This window comes from Saccostrea echinata, unplaced genomic scaffold (genome assembly GCF_033153115.1).
Source record: "Saccostrea echinata isolate AGI-Se365-2 ecotype Australia unplaced genomic scaffold, CSIRO_AGI_Sech_v1 ptg000029l, whole genome shotgun sequence".
In the NCBI taxonomy this organism is placed as follows: domain Eukaryota; kingdom Metazoa; phylum Mollusca; class Bivalvia; order Ostreida; family Ostreidae; genus Saccostrea; species Saccostrea echinata.
The window spans coordinates 43,013,699-43,029,246 of NW_026889778.1; the positions used below are offsets into that span (position 1 = coordinate 43,013,699).

At 33.4% G+C, this 15,548-nt stretch overlaps 1 long non-coding RNA gene across 1 annotated transcript; it reads left to right on the forward strand.

The window, feature by feature from the left end:
• Positions 1-6,343: 6,343 nt before the first annotated feature.
• Positions 6,344-12,260, forward strand: LOC133194853 (uncharacterized). The gene is made up of 4 exons (XR_009722192.1): positions 6,344-6,515; positions 6,641-6,751; positions 8,129-8,223; positions 12,164-12,260. It is a non-coding gene; the product is annotated as an uncharacterized LOC133194853 (long non-coding RNA).
• The last annotated feature ends 3,288 nt before the right edge of the window (positions 12,261-15,548 follow it).

Here is a 15,548-nt window from a genome sequence, read left to right on the forward strand (position 1 = left end):
CAATTATTTCAATATACCCAGATACAATAGATCTACAACATATAAATGAAGATAAGAGGCCATAACAAATTATATGTTGATAAGACAATAAAAAGTAACACAATGTACAAAAGTATAACACAACAAGTGTAGATACCTTTACGCTTCCGAAGTAAGCAGCATATGAAAATTTTTCACGACATAAACGCAACTTAAAACGCTAAGGAATTTTATAAAAATTCTATGCATTCAGAATGCCTGAATTAAAAGTTTAAAAATAATTTGCGATAGCAATTTCTGAGGATTTGTTCTATCCACAAGATTCCGTAAAAAACAGACAACTGCAGGAAAAAAGTAACCCGTTATCGGATATATCCCAGTGGCGGATTTAAGGGGGGGCGCCCCCCCCCCTCCCCAAAACTGTCAAAGTTAGCTTAAATCATAGTTTCGTCAAAAAAATGTAAAAATGTCTACTTGGTAAATCTCATTTTACCCTACAAAATCTCTAGAATCCAGGAGCCTCAAGGCGGCCCCCAGACCCCCTGCCTACTTTCTGCGCCCCCCTAACTTCAATTCCTGGATCCGCGCCTGTATTCTACATGTAAAAATATATGTACTAAAGTTTAAGCATTTTATTGCAACGGGATGTACGAGGGTTGTCCCAAAACTCCGTAGACAAGTGTTGTTTTGTAATAACCCACTGCCATAAATTAATAAAACTTTAGAAGTAAATAAAACTTCCAACAGTTTTAGATAGTTTTAGATAAGACATTGCGGAATTACACATATTTATCCTATCTAAATGAAATAAATTCAGTGGCTGATGTAAAAAGATGGCGCAGTCCAAAATTTTCTATCACTAATCGGTTTAAATTTAAATTTAAAATATCGTGAAAAGTAAACTCTAGTCCAAATTCCGTTTGGATAAAAATGATAGTTTCTCAAATGAAATAAATAACAACTTTTATTCCAATTTTATGGAATAAAAGTTGTTATTTATTTCATTTGAGAAACTATCATTTTTATCCCACGAAATGTGGACTAGAATTTACTTTTATTCCAATTTTATGGACCGGTCACGGTAGCCTAGTGGTAGGGCGTTCGCGTCATAATCGGGAGAGCCGGGTTCGATTCTCGTTCGCCGCGCCGCGTCAAACCAAAGATGTTAACATAGGTAGTGACTGTTCCTTCACCAACTGCCCGGCACTATAAATGAAAGTCACGGGTCTATCGGATTAGACCTTAAAAACCTAGGTCCCGTGTCACGGTACGTAGGCGTTGGCACGATAAAGAACCTTCGCTGCTCAATGGACCTAAGTGCTGAACATAGGTCTAAATTTGAAGCCCTTCACCGGTATATGCATATGATGACGTTTCTTTATGAGTGAAAATTCTCAAATGGGACGTAAAACCACATACAATTAATTAAAATTCAATTTTATGGCATATTCCTTCATTAATAAGAATTTTATAACGTTTATATTTGAACTGGTTTTAACTTGACTATTTAAAAAAAAATGACACCGCATTGACATATGAGGCATACTGAATTATAGTGGAGCGGATATTTGAAAAATAAATCACTCGTGAGACAAGCAACAAATTTGGCACGAAGGTTCCGTATCTAGTACATGTACCTGAATAGAAAATATCGTTGGCCATTCAAGTTTCGGGCATTTTCAAAATGGCCGCCATGATTTTCAAAATGGCGTTATTTCTTACATTGCATATAAAGCATATTCAATTTTTTATCTACCATTTTAAAAATATTTGAAGCATTCAATCAACATAAGGTCCGACATACGATTGTTGATCTTTTATAGTACTCATAGGATCTAATCTTCAAAGCAGTTACAGCTGCCTGGAGCAATACAAGATACTTTTGCTGTTACCAAACAAGTAATTCTACACCTCTTCAAGTACTTCTTGACATGAGGTTGCCATTGCCACCAAAGATGTCCCATATGGGACTCAAACTCCACTATCTTTTTCACATATTACTTTAAAGGTAAAGATAAAGTTTACTCCACAAAAGGCCACAGCAAGTGTTTATTTTATTGATAAGTTCTGCTTCATAGGAATATAAAAACAGGTCGGCTGAAAAAGGAGCACAACTAGTGTCCATCGGAGTTCCAACATTTTGTTGGAAGACCTGGTCTCCGAAGACCACATAAATGTTGTCAATGATGAACTCCAGCATTCTTTCAATATCACCTTCAGAGTACTTGTGTGTAGAATCAGAGTGATTTTAAAGTCATTTTTGATGCCCAATTACAATAAAAAAATTTCCGAATTCCATTTTTAATGAAGAAGCAGTTATCTGAATTTCTCTTGAACTTTTGTAAAGGGTTGTCTCGTTACCCAGCCGACAACTACATGAATCAGGAATAGTGTTTGTTAAAGTGGATACCCTAAAAAAAATTACAATAGTTAACTATAGTTAACAATAGTTTACTATAGTTAAGTAAACTAAAGTAAAAACTATGATGCTTTGATTTACTATGAAACTTTATTCTGGAACTTTTTTTTTTGAGATTTCAGAGCTTAAAATCTCTTAAACTCTTAAATTCGGTAATAGTGATATAAAATTTGAAAATAATATGTGAATATACAAAGAATAGTTTTATTTAATATAAAATATGTATGAAAAGAAAAACAAAAAATATAACAATCAGAAATCCATAGTAAAAATACTTTGATTTACTATAGTGAAAAAAAACTTTGATACTATAGTTACATGTAACTATAGCAAACTATAGTTACCTTTAGCAAACTATAGTTAATTATAGTAAACTATAGTTAACTATAGTATTTTTGTTCGGGTAATCTTGCAGAAAATACTTAACTCCAGTATGTATAATAAATGATTCTGTCAGTCAGAGCTCTTTTATAAATATTTGTAATTTTGACTTCGTACAATGTCTTTATCAAGTTTTAGATCTTAACTAGATTCCATAATGTCTTTATGGTTTCCATAAAACTTTTCTGATTCTGATCTATCTAAATCTGGTTAGTTAGTCTCTAAATACTTTGTCTATTACCTCTTGTCCATATATAACACTCTTGAATGTCTTGCTTGCTCCATAAAGCAAAATGATGCCTCTCCATGTTTTGCAGAGATTATGATCTCCCTTGTTTGATATATGTAGTTTGACAACCAGTCCCTTCCTCCACTATTTAGATTCTCACTGCTTCTCATAGTTTGTATATATACATGTATTTCCTTTTTTTCTTGTCCTCAAGCCCTGGATGCCTAAATAAGCATTTTGTCAATCCCTGCTGTTTTCCATATTGAAAAGATATTCTAGTAGCTGTTGTCACTTACTTCTCGCTTCTTCCTTCTATTTATGCATTCAGGTAATTCCCTGGTTTATTGTTATTGGACTTTTGCAAGAAGCACTGACTTTTACAGTCGACGCCTTACTATGACATTTAAACCTACCTTATGTACGGAGGTACGGAATTGATAATAGATAAGAAAACCTTAATAGTGGTTATAGGTATTTTGTTGCACTTACATGATTAACTGGTATGCAATCAATGCAAGAGATGATGGGAGGCAGAATAACATAGCTTAAATTATTTATTTGTGAGGGTTAGTATCTTCCTTCAATCTCATTTTCTAAAGGAATCAAATAAGGAAGAAAATGCATTCCGGAAGGAAAACTAAGCAAGAGTTGGTCAATGTGGGAAGAGAGGGGGTTTAGGGTAGGGTGGTTGCCGTTCCCTTCCTAGACAGCGTAATATGTGCTTTGAAATGACCCATTATTATCGTTTAATTAACTGTTAAGCTTAATATTTATATCGCAAAAGAGCTTCCATATACTGTCCTAGTGTAAAAGTAAGCCGTCGATTGTAAAAGTCAGCGCTTCTCGCAAAAGTCCATTGGTCCTCAAAGTTCGGTCTATGTAGTACTCTTTGATGGGTTCGTTTCATCTACTTAGTTGTTCCTCTACAGATCTTACTTTCTCAATGTTTTTCTTTTTGCCCGGGTTGGCTTTACCATGCAATGCAGATCTTTTTCTCAGAATTTTTGTGATGTTATATACGTCTTCAAATCTCTATGGGCTGCCAACTCAGCTTCCCAAACAAGCTCATTTATAAAGTCTCTTTTTTTTACTTGCAGTTATGATCGACCTTATTGTCTATCTCCTGGTAGTATATATTTTTGGAGTTTACGTCTTTGCAATCTATAGTTTTTGTATCCTTGAATTGCTTTTTTCCTTAGCTTCCTGCCACTTATTGACATCAATGCTCTCATTTTTCCCGGGTATTTATGTAGCGACTATCCTAAGGGTGCTTTTCAAGGGATAAAGGGTCTCAATTTAGACAAATGTCATGTTCTAAATTTTGAATTTACCGGGTGGGAGTAATTTACAAAATTTTATCTTGTTCTAAATTTTGTATTAACTCCCACCCGGTAAATTCAAACTTTAGAACATGACACAAATATAAATACAGTGTAAAATTTTTCTCTTCTTCTGCTTGTGCTTTTAATTGATACTTGGAATCAATATCATTTACGTTGATTATTGTTCTTCTACTGGGTTATATCACTTGTCCATGGATCTAATTTCTTTTATACAACGGTGCCACAAGCTGAGGTTCTTCTCAATAGGATAATGTAGAGCAGGCTGGGCACCTTGCACCGTGTTCAAAAACCAAGTTCTAAGAGTACTCGGTATCTCACCAGTATTCAGGGTTACTGCACCTCGTATCTCCCAATACCCCTGTTTTCATTTCACTTGTGCTATGACTTCAACCCTATACTTCTCTATTTTCTCTGAATATTATAGTTGCAGAACTGTAGCTCTCTGCTTCAGAAAATTCGGACAGATAAAGCAGAGAGCTACAGATCCAAGCGTTGTAAAAACCTTCGATTTACGCCGCCGCTTTTTTGTCGCTCTCCTCGGCTATTATTTCTTGTATTTTATGCTTTCCCCCGCTTTAAGAATGGTATCAGATAATTTGCAATATATTTTACTCTTATTCTTAATACTTTATTTACCTTTCAACGGTCCCAAACAGCCCTTAATGGTTTTGGACTGTCGATTTTAAAAATTCCCATTCCGTCGACGTCCATGTTGGGGGTCGTGAGAAAAAAAGTACTCTAAAAAAGAAGTTCTCTACTTCTTTTCAAACCTGTCTACGTTCAGACTTCTTAATGACTGATGCTGCCTCTGCAGCCATTTATATAGAAAAGGACCAGGGGTAAACAGGCTCCAGGACTATACCCAGAGATGGGGTAATTGAAATGAGTAATACTGTATCTATATATACTTTTTTCAAAGTAATTGAAAGTATTTGTAAGTAAGTTTGCTTTCAATTAAACGTAATTAAATTTATTGAATGAATTTTTTTTTCTGTGTTCTTGACAAAGGACTGAATTGAAAAGTCAGGCTTTGTTTTATCTAAGAGAAACATTTAATTTATGACACCACCCAAACCCCTTCCATGCACTATCTGTTGATTTTTTTCCCCAAATGCTTTACTGTCTGTGGAAACTTTATCGAAAAACCCACAAACAAAACAAAATAGAAAAAGATATTTAGTTTGTCAATAATTACAATTGCAAGGTAATTTTTCATAAGGCAATATGTAGATTCTACATGTACATACATGTATAACGTAAATTAAATATACTGAAAGGAAAAAGAAACGCAGGGTAACATAATATGCGGAAAAATTTTTGATTGTATAACAGAAAAATAGGAAAATTGGTCAGAGGGATATCTTGGTTACTGTGCTATAAAATCAGTGTTCAGAACTACCTTACCGTGAAATGTGTGACGTCACATAAGGAAAGTGGTAAATGCCGAAAACTATGAGGCGCCGTTTTGGTATTTACTGCCAAAAAGTGATATCACCTATTTGAATAAGTGATATCACCTATTCGAATAGGTGATATCACCTATTCGAATAGGTGATATCACTCATTCAAATTGAATAGGTGATATCACCTATTCGAATAGGTGATATCACTTATTCGAATAGGTGATATCACTTATTCGAATAGGTGATATCACTTATTCGAATAGGTGATATCACCTATTCGAAATGAATAGGTGATATCACCTATTTGAATAGGTGATATCACCTATTCGTGCTGAATAGGTGATATCACCTATTCGAATAAGTGATATCACCTATTCGAATAAGTGATATCACCTATTCAATTTGAATGAGTGATATCACCTATTCGAATAGGTGATATCACCTATTCGCATTTCTGACAACAACAAATAATGAATGCTCCCTTCCTCAAATTTTCATTGGAACCAAGCAAATTCGGGCTGGTTAGGGTCTGTAAGTCTCGTCACGTGACTCGCGAAATTTTTCGATAATATTAACTTCCAGGTACCTCACACATGGAGATGTGTATTGGGTTATGCATGTTTATGGTTTACACAAAGCGTATAAGGAAAGTTTAAGCAGTTGTACAAAGCCGAAGGGTTCTCCGACTTACGATGGATAAATTGAGGGTCGTAAAAGCTTGGGTGCGAGCAAGTAGGAGGAGAATTTCGATCGAAGTACAGGTAAACAAGTGAGAGAATGTCACCTGCTTCTTGGGTATTCTTGGGTGAAATAGAAGTCTTATATTATACATTTGTATCTGATTAGAATAGTTTTGTTATCATCATTCCAACTAATTTATTAACAGATTTTTCTTGAATTCGAGGATAATGATGTTATTACCAGCTGATTAAGGAGGAGTAGTGTAAGTGTCAGATGGGTACGAACGTCATCTTGTGACAGCATCACCTTTGTTTGGGTAAATAATTTGTTCAGAATTCGCTTCATTTATCAACAAAAATTTAGCTGTTGCATGTCAGTTAGGTCTAGTTTTTCAAGTATTCAATGTTTGAAAGCACTTATCGGGTCCAGTACAATCTTTTGATTTAGCTATATATATAGCTTTATTAAGCTGTTCAGAATAGCTTAATTTAGCTATTTTATCACACTTTTCTTAAGTGTATACTTTTCTCAGCATGCACAAAAAGTCGCACCTTGGTGCAGTGATGATACTCAACCTTGAACATGTGTTGAACTCTTCTGAAATTGATGCATTTAAAACTCACTCATTAAAATCTCCTTGCATACATGTGATAATTTTTAGGCCCAAATACTGTACAGCAGTCCTCAAAATACAGGAATTTGGGTGAAAATACTGTACATTGTTCATCAAAAAACTATACAAAAAACTGTAAAAAAAAAAAATATTGACCAAAAGTCAATGTAAGAGGTTCATTTTTTAAGCTCTTCTGAGCCAAAGGCCCAAAGAGCTAATGCTACATGTATGGCCATTTGTGCGGTGTGCGTAAACTTTTTAGAATATGGGCCATAACTCAAGAACCCTTCGGCCAATTATTGTCAAATTTGTCACAGGGTATCCTTGGGCCAAGGGCTTCTGTTTATACTAAAACTAGGGTTGTGACCCTTAAACAAGGGGAGATAATTAGGAAAATAGAAACAAAAGAGACTTTGTACTCAAAGTTCTAAAAGTTTTTGGGCTACATATGCAATTGATACAGGTACTTCTTCAATGAATTTATAAAGGAGGCCAATTATGGTCAACAAGATAATTGATTAATTCAGTACATTCAATGAGAAGCAATCATACTTATCCATGCCTCAATGCACACAAGGTAGTGGACAGTTACTCAAATAATAGAAATTTATCTTTTGCTTAAAAGTAATCAAAAGTTGCAAAGTTGGAGCTATCTTTGATTTTGCTTGTTGTTTCAATAGCCCATAGCACATATATGAATAGTCAAATACATGCAACTTTTTGTCTATTTCTTACCAAAATAATATTTGTGAAAAACTGCATATAAATAGCCAAATCAAGCTATTTTGAATAGCTTAATAAAGCTAAATAGCTATTTCAAGCTATATAGCTAAATTAAGAGATTGTACTAGACCTGCTTATTTCCCAATCCCAACGATAAAACTTTCTTTATATATTCTGCAAATTCTCTCTGCATTTATCATTGAACAAAATCATATGACTGCAATTATATGACCATATTCTTCAGTTTAGAGAGCATGTTATAGAGGATATTTTGGTTAAAGTTTTGGTCTGTTTCATGCAGTGTTTGAAATATTCTTTCATCTTACACAATTGTATACATTAAGATTTATTTTATAGCTAAAGTACAAGAGAACTGCAGCATCTAAGACTACATGTACATCGACTTTGAATAATCTATCCGGTGTATCCTCAAAAAGGCAACTCAAATACAGGTATGAAATTGATGTCACAAAATAAGTTTTTGGACTTACATTTACTCTTATAATTCATATACATATAAAGCATATCAAAAATAAAAATAGAAAAGAATTAAAGGTTCATCAGGTGACAGCTCAATCATGTATGGAATATTATTAGGCCAAATAAAAAAATATGTGTGGTTCCCATTACCTGACCGTCCCTATTTTAGATCCCCGACCCTAAACTTTTTTTCGGCAATATTCATATTTATTTCCGGAATTTTCCGCAATTTCCATCATCCACTTTGGTATTAGTTTTAGTTCCAGCAATGGCGGCCTCCATGCAAAAATCGTTTCAACACGTAGTGCAAGTGTTTGATGGTGTTAAATCTAAAGCAAGCTAGCATGGCGTGGCAGTATACCTTTTACCAGCGCCATGTTTTTTTGTTTATTTGTTTTTTGGTTGCCAAAATTAAATAAATATGCCCAAGAGTGGTGAGATTCAGTTAGTTGCTCTGTTTACAGCTGGTTTATAACAAGTGCATGCTGATTAGCCCCTTTATTATTTAATGCACGGAAAGGTGTGAAGTCAGGATAGGAAATCACTTCTCGCTTGAAAGCACACAGACAGCTGGCCAGGTAACGTTTTTTGGAGTTAGGGGGAAGATAACATGAGATAACATTTATTTGATTGCATTGATTAGCAAGAATTGGCCCAATGTGTAAGATAGATTAACTTGTAAACTATTAAATAATTTATATCAGGATCATTTCTTTTAAACCGAAAGTAGAAAAAAAAACAGTTCATGAGGAAAAGTGAAAAAGAAGACTGCTGATTTTACATGAATAAAGTCAACTTGCAAAACACCAATATATATGAGAAATGAGCTTGGAAGTATGAAGTCTTCAATGAGGCAAAAAGGTTTCATGAAAGGATTTAAAATTTTAATAATATTAAATATTTGTACTTCTGACAAATTTGAATGATTCTTTGTCATCTTGCTTAGGTGATTTATTTTGTTTTAAACATTACTGTACAAAGTGTAGGTGTCACATTCTTTTCCTCCGACAGCTCTTAGCAGAACTCTCATGTCCGTTTTCTAGTTTATAGTTCAGAATTTATTATTAAGTAAAATAAGAACTGTTCTGGATAAAAGTAATTAATTAATTTCATTTATAACACTGATTTTAAAAAAAGGATGTTCACTTTGGACTTTATTTTTTACAAAAAGAAAAGATTGTGTTTTCATTATTTTTGATATAAAAATATTTGTTTCATATTCATAACTAGGGTGCCCCCTGCAAATGTTGACTAGTATATTTAACGCCACATCGAAATGCCACTTATTTTCTCCTTCACTCTGTTCATCCACAAATAAAACATTTCTTTTCTGAACCATAGTTGGAAAAGACTGAATTCAAAATAAACATTTATTATACCCCATTCATACGACACGATTTGCATACCTCAGTATATTTTACACATATGTAAATTTACTTACATGTGCAATTTTTGTCGTATGAACTGATTTGCTCATATGCAAATTATGCACACTTGAGTAAATTTGCACCTGGTCAGGACAAGGTGTAAATTAACTTTTGCATACACGTTGTCGCAAAATATTTGCTCCCGTGTGTAAAATTTGTCTTATGAACATGCAGCAAATTTACTTATGTAAGTTTTTCGTCATGTGTATTGCATCAATCTCCGTTTTAAGTGTTGTTATGGTTGTATATGCATTGGCATGTAAAATATCAGTCGGTAAACATGGCTGCTAGAAAGTAAAGCTCTAAAAATACGCGGATTTTCAAGGGTCAGTCTTGCGCTAAGTAAACAAAAATTGAAAGTGAACCGAGTTACTGTAAGGGTAGATCTGTTGGTGTATGGCTTCAAAAGCCAAGTCTTCAAAGGGTATACGCTGTGTCGCCGAGAAGTACTACTAGCATAGTAATTTCTCCAAACTGCTTTCTCCACTCTGGAAACAAGGAACCATTATCTCCTCTGAAATAAATTTTCGAATATGCAAAAACGCGGGCAAATCTAAAGATAAAGCTGTGGTCGCAAACACCCTGCAGATTCAATGAGTAGAATCCTTTCCTGTTCAAGTAGTCTCCGTGTGAATGCTTAGGAGCTATGATAGGAATATGCGTGCCATCAATCGCTCCACCATAGTTTAGCCCTTGATGACTTTCTTCATCCTTTCTCAGTTTTAAACTGAGGCAGGCTACTGACAGATAAGTTTATGTTACAAGGATTTCAACAACCTCGTTTCAAGTCAGCATTTGGTAAATAAATAGATTTCATATGACACATTTTCAATTCGAGTTATTTCCCTTGGTCGCCATCTTGGAGATCAAACTGGTATTTGAGCAGAAATATAAGGGCAAAAATCTTTGAATTACTAAACCTATGAACTTTGTTAACATATATTCGTAAGAAAAACTGTGTTATCTTCGCCTCATTGTCCAGTATGAGAAGTTTAAATTGGTTGAATTATGAAGGAATCTGGCCTTGTTAGCGCCCAACATGGCAACCGACGGAAAATTACTCTATGGTCATTATAATGATCTTATTAGCATATGTTCCATAATGGCCTCGTAAACTTGATGTTTGCAATCATACATGGTAGATTTCCCAACACCAAATGATTTCCAATCGTACGTCCCTTATTCCGCTGAAGACGCTAACCAGTAGATGGTAACAGCCACCTTCTTCTTTACATCCAACGGCTCTTCTACAGTCTTTGGGTCGGGTCAAAAGCATTTCACAACTTCTCACAAAATTTTATGAAATTTTATGAAATTTTCCTTAAACATTCGAAAATTCTTATACCAATCTTCGTCCTTTAAGTCATAAAGAACGGTTCTGTCGTACCAATTTTTGGATCGGATTTTTCTTCTACTTTCTTTGAGGAACATCCAAAATTTAATCCTATACCTAAATAGTAAGTTAATCCTATACCCAAATAGTAATTTTTTCTGTGAAAATTCACAAATCTGAAGCGGTCCATCTCCTTATTTTAAATGACAATTTGAGGATTTACTTATGGTACATAAATCTCGTCTGAACGCATAGCAAATTAACTTTTACTTATGTGTGTAAATTTACTCATCTGTAAATTTGCACACATAAGCAAATTTTCGTCGTATGAATGGGGTATTAGTTATGAGTTATATACTCGGCTCTTCACAAAATATTTCTGTTTTTTCGCATTCTATAATGTACAATTTTAGATTTTATATACCTGTATAAAGACTTCCGCAGCAGATTCCGATAGAGAAATCATGATCTATATTTATAATAAGATTTAATGTATAATGCTTAAGATATCCATTAATTTTACTTATAATATACAATTCTGAAATTAATATCATCCTTTAAAAACAAGGATAGCACATATCATCTTCGTAAACACTTAACATTCTAAAAAAAGAAAATATAATATCCAAATTACAGTTAAATAATTCAATTTGCTCATGCTGATTTTCTTCAAACATTGTATTTTCTAGATGAGTATGAACTTGAATGAATAGAATCAGCAAACAACTGTTTAAATACCCAAGACATTTTATTCACACATTAAAGCACATATCTAATCCATATGCTTAAGAGAAAACATATCTAACACTCTACACATAAAATAGTTCACATATGCTAACGAAAAGAAATAGGTATTATTTAGAAAAATTTAGAAAATCATTTTGTACAAAAAAAAAAAAAAAAAAAAAAAAAAAAACCCTACCTACCCTATTTTTTTGGAGGTGTAACCGGAACCACACATATTTTTTTGTTTGGCCTTAATGCTGAGTTTCCAAATGCAAAATTAAGGGTATTCAATATATTCCATACAAGTTGTCGATCATTTATTAGTGATTTATACAGAGGTTCATTTGCATATAAATGTTGATAACATTGTTTTACTGTCTTTATTAACTTGTAATACTAAAAAATTGACAAATTCATTCTTTTTAGAAAGTGCATATAATTTGGAAAAGAGACCATCAATCCACTGAGGGGTATCGCATGAAAGCAATGATTATAGAATATTGTAAGGCTGGAGGAGTTATAGTACAACAGGCAGGCAAGTAATGGTACTTTGTTCTGGAAATTTTTCGCCCCAGTTTTATTTTTCTCATTCTGCCCTCCTTACAAGTAGGTGAATTTAAAACGGGACAAATTCAAAGAAGGCAGCATATATCTTTTAAACACAAATGTGTCTGATCAAATTTGAAAAGGGCAAAATTGTTTTCAAGGGTGAAAGAGTGAATATTTTAAAAATTAGAATGGGGTGAAAATATCCAATAATACAGGTTATATGTATTAACACAGTACATATGCATTTCTGTTTTCTTTATAATGAAAATAATTTGTTCTGTAAAAGGACAAATTTTGTTCTGATTTGTATCAAATAAATATGTGCCAGATTTATTATTTTGCAGGCACCTAAGTTACCATCAGTTGTGTGTCAAGCTGTGCAAAAATTCTATGTCATGTTACAGAATCTTTCTTAAATACAGGTATATGTCTGCTCATCTGGCAATCTTAGGACATCACTGGATGGTTTTGTTTAAAAAGATTACAGAGTTAACACACACTTCCAGCATGAAGACCAGCCAGTTGCCTCACCTGTCCTGACATTGTTAAAGGTAAATGGTCCTTTCAGAAAAGGATCTGACAATGCAAAGGCTTGCTAATCAATTAAAGATTTCTCTTTACTAATAGGTAATTAATTTGAATTTCTGTAGCTTAAAAATTTAATGATATGAATTAAAAAAAATATTTTAATCAAAATTATTTTTATTTCAGTACTTTGTGACAGTGAAAAGACAAGGCTTTAAATTACTGTGTCAGAGATCAATCCAGGTTATAAATCTGAGGAAAACAATAAAGCATCCACTTCGAGCTACTTATATCACTGCCTTAATAAGATGTCTGCATGTGTAACTAACAAAGGACAGTGACCAGTTGTAGCTTTGATATCAGAGGGCATCCTGAAAAACACTCATCACTAAGAATAGAAAACTTCAAATGACTTTTGTATCAATCCTTTTGAATTTCATCTGGCTTGGAATTTCAGTAGCCTTTAGCATCCTTCAAGCATTTCATGAAGTACATGTACCAATTTGCAGGCATAAAATGTTTGAAACAGATTGCTTGTCCCAAATAAAAAAAAAATAATTTCTCTGCCAATTAACAGTGTCATAAGCAGTTGATTGATATCACAGTTCCACTGGCATAGTATTTGTGGTTGAATGGTGCCATTTTTAAGAAAACTTTTCACAAAAACCTGGAAAACATCAGATGGAAAGGAGCATCTACAAGAAAAACAGTTAACACTTTCTTGAATATTAACAATGATATATCATGCCCATTTACATCCTTTATATAAACTAATTAACCTAATCATAGAGAATTATGTACAAATTTGTCCTTTTGTGTATTTATAGTGTATTAAATTGATTTTACTAATTTATAAATATTTATGTTTTTCACAGTCATTAACATTTACAAATATAAGTACATATAACATAAAAATATTACATGTTTAGTAGGATAACGTGAAATTGTTATACCACAAAAACCATCGCTGACCTCGCCTCGGTCAGCAATGGTTTTTAAGGGGTAAGAATTTTACATCACCCAAAATAAACAGGTAATATTTTTCTTGTCATAAAATGCATTTTAAAGAAAACATCAAGGTGAAACGAATGTGCAAACATTCTGCACAGTTAACTTTTTTTATTACTGTATATACTGTTACCCGTAGTCATGCATTTTCAACCATTGGGATGTAATGTTTGGCATACAGTATGGTAATAGTACTTGTTAACAAATGTTTTTTAAACCAATCAAATTTGACTATTTAACATGAAAGTGTATCATAACAAATTTATCTAGCATAATGGTGCTGTAAGTAACCATGGAATGTGAGCTTGTGTGATCTTGATCCTGAATTATTAAGTTTTGATATTGTAAAAAAGAATTGTGCAGCCTAAACTTTAACTTGTACCTGATTTAAATGGAGTTCCGTCATTAACAACTTGGAAGTTGGAAGTTGTCACACTCATCATGAGTATAATAACTGGGGGATCTGCTTCATTTGCAGATACATGGATAACACATTCACTCAAAGCACTGTCCCCTTTTTCAGTGCCTTGTGCAGCCCTGTAATATACAATGACAAATGGAGAAAAATGCCTATTTCAAGAAAAAAAGTCTGTCTCATAATTGTAGGAGTATTGGCAAGGGGGGGGGGGGGCATGAAACTTGGCGGTTAATACAGTTTGTATGTGTAAATGAAAAAATGCCTTTTTCTTTGTAGAATAAAAAATGATTATTTTTTGAGTGTTTGTGACCATTTTTATTTCCGAATAGACAGGGTAGCTTATAGCCTACAGAATGAGCTGACCATTTTTATTTATTGTAGTAATTAAAAAAAAAATGTGTTTTCTACAAAGATCATATGTTATAGACGTGGTATTCAACTTTGTATTCCCATGGTCGATGCATTTGGGTACATCTATTTTTTTATTTGCTTTCAATGACATCGCATTCAATATCCCAAACTCATGTATACCTGTCCAATACTCCAAATTATACCACTGTAAGCTAAGTCAATGCTTTAAATTTATGAAACCAATCTGTAGATAAGCGTACCTCTTGAATACAGACGATTTTAGCATAAAAACGATTTAATTTTCCCTTTTTGCTTAAGTATGTTGGCTAATCTTGGCCCCCTCGGAATAGCTTGTGTTTACGTTATGTAATGAAAAAATAAAGCAATTAAACGCTATTTACCTGCATCTATCAATCCACTTTCTCCTCTTCTTTGCAACAATCGGGGATCAAAACAAACTACAAGTTTAATAATTCCACTGCGATGCTTACAACTTAAGTAATCCATTGTCTCCAAGAACGCTCAGGTACCCAGGAGTTATAAAACGAAAGTGAAAGTCAACGAGACTTACAGACCCTTTGAATTTTCCTATAGTATACATGATAGATAAGTGTAATAAATATAATTTGTGAGCAAAACAAACAACAAATTCTACTGGGGTGCTTAAAACTAAATGCGAAGCTGTAATCCATTGTCTGCAAGAATGGTAAGTTATAAAACGAAAGTGAAAGTAAATGAGAATTAAAGCTATAGTCTTGGGAGCAGTTGTTATTTCATAAATAATTCGAATAGGTGATATCACCTATTCGAATAAGTGATATCACCTATTCAAAATGATTAAGTGATATCACCTATTCGAATAAGTGATATCACCTATTTGAATAGGTGATATCACCTATTTGATTTGAATAGGTGATATCACCTATTCGAATAAGTGATATCACCTATTCAAAAGGAATA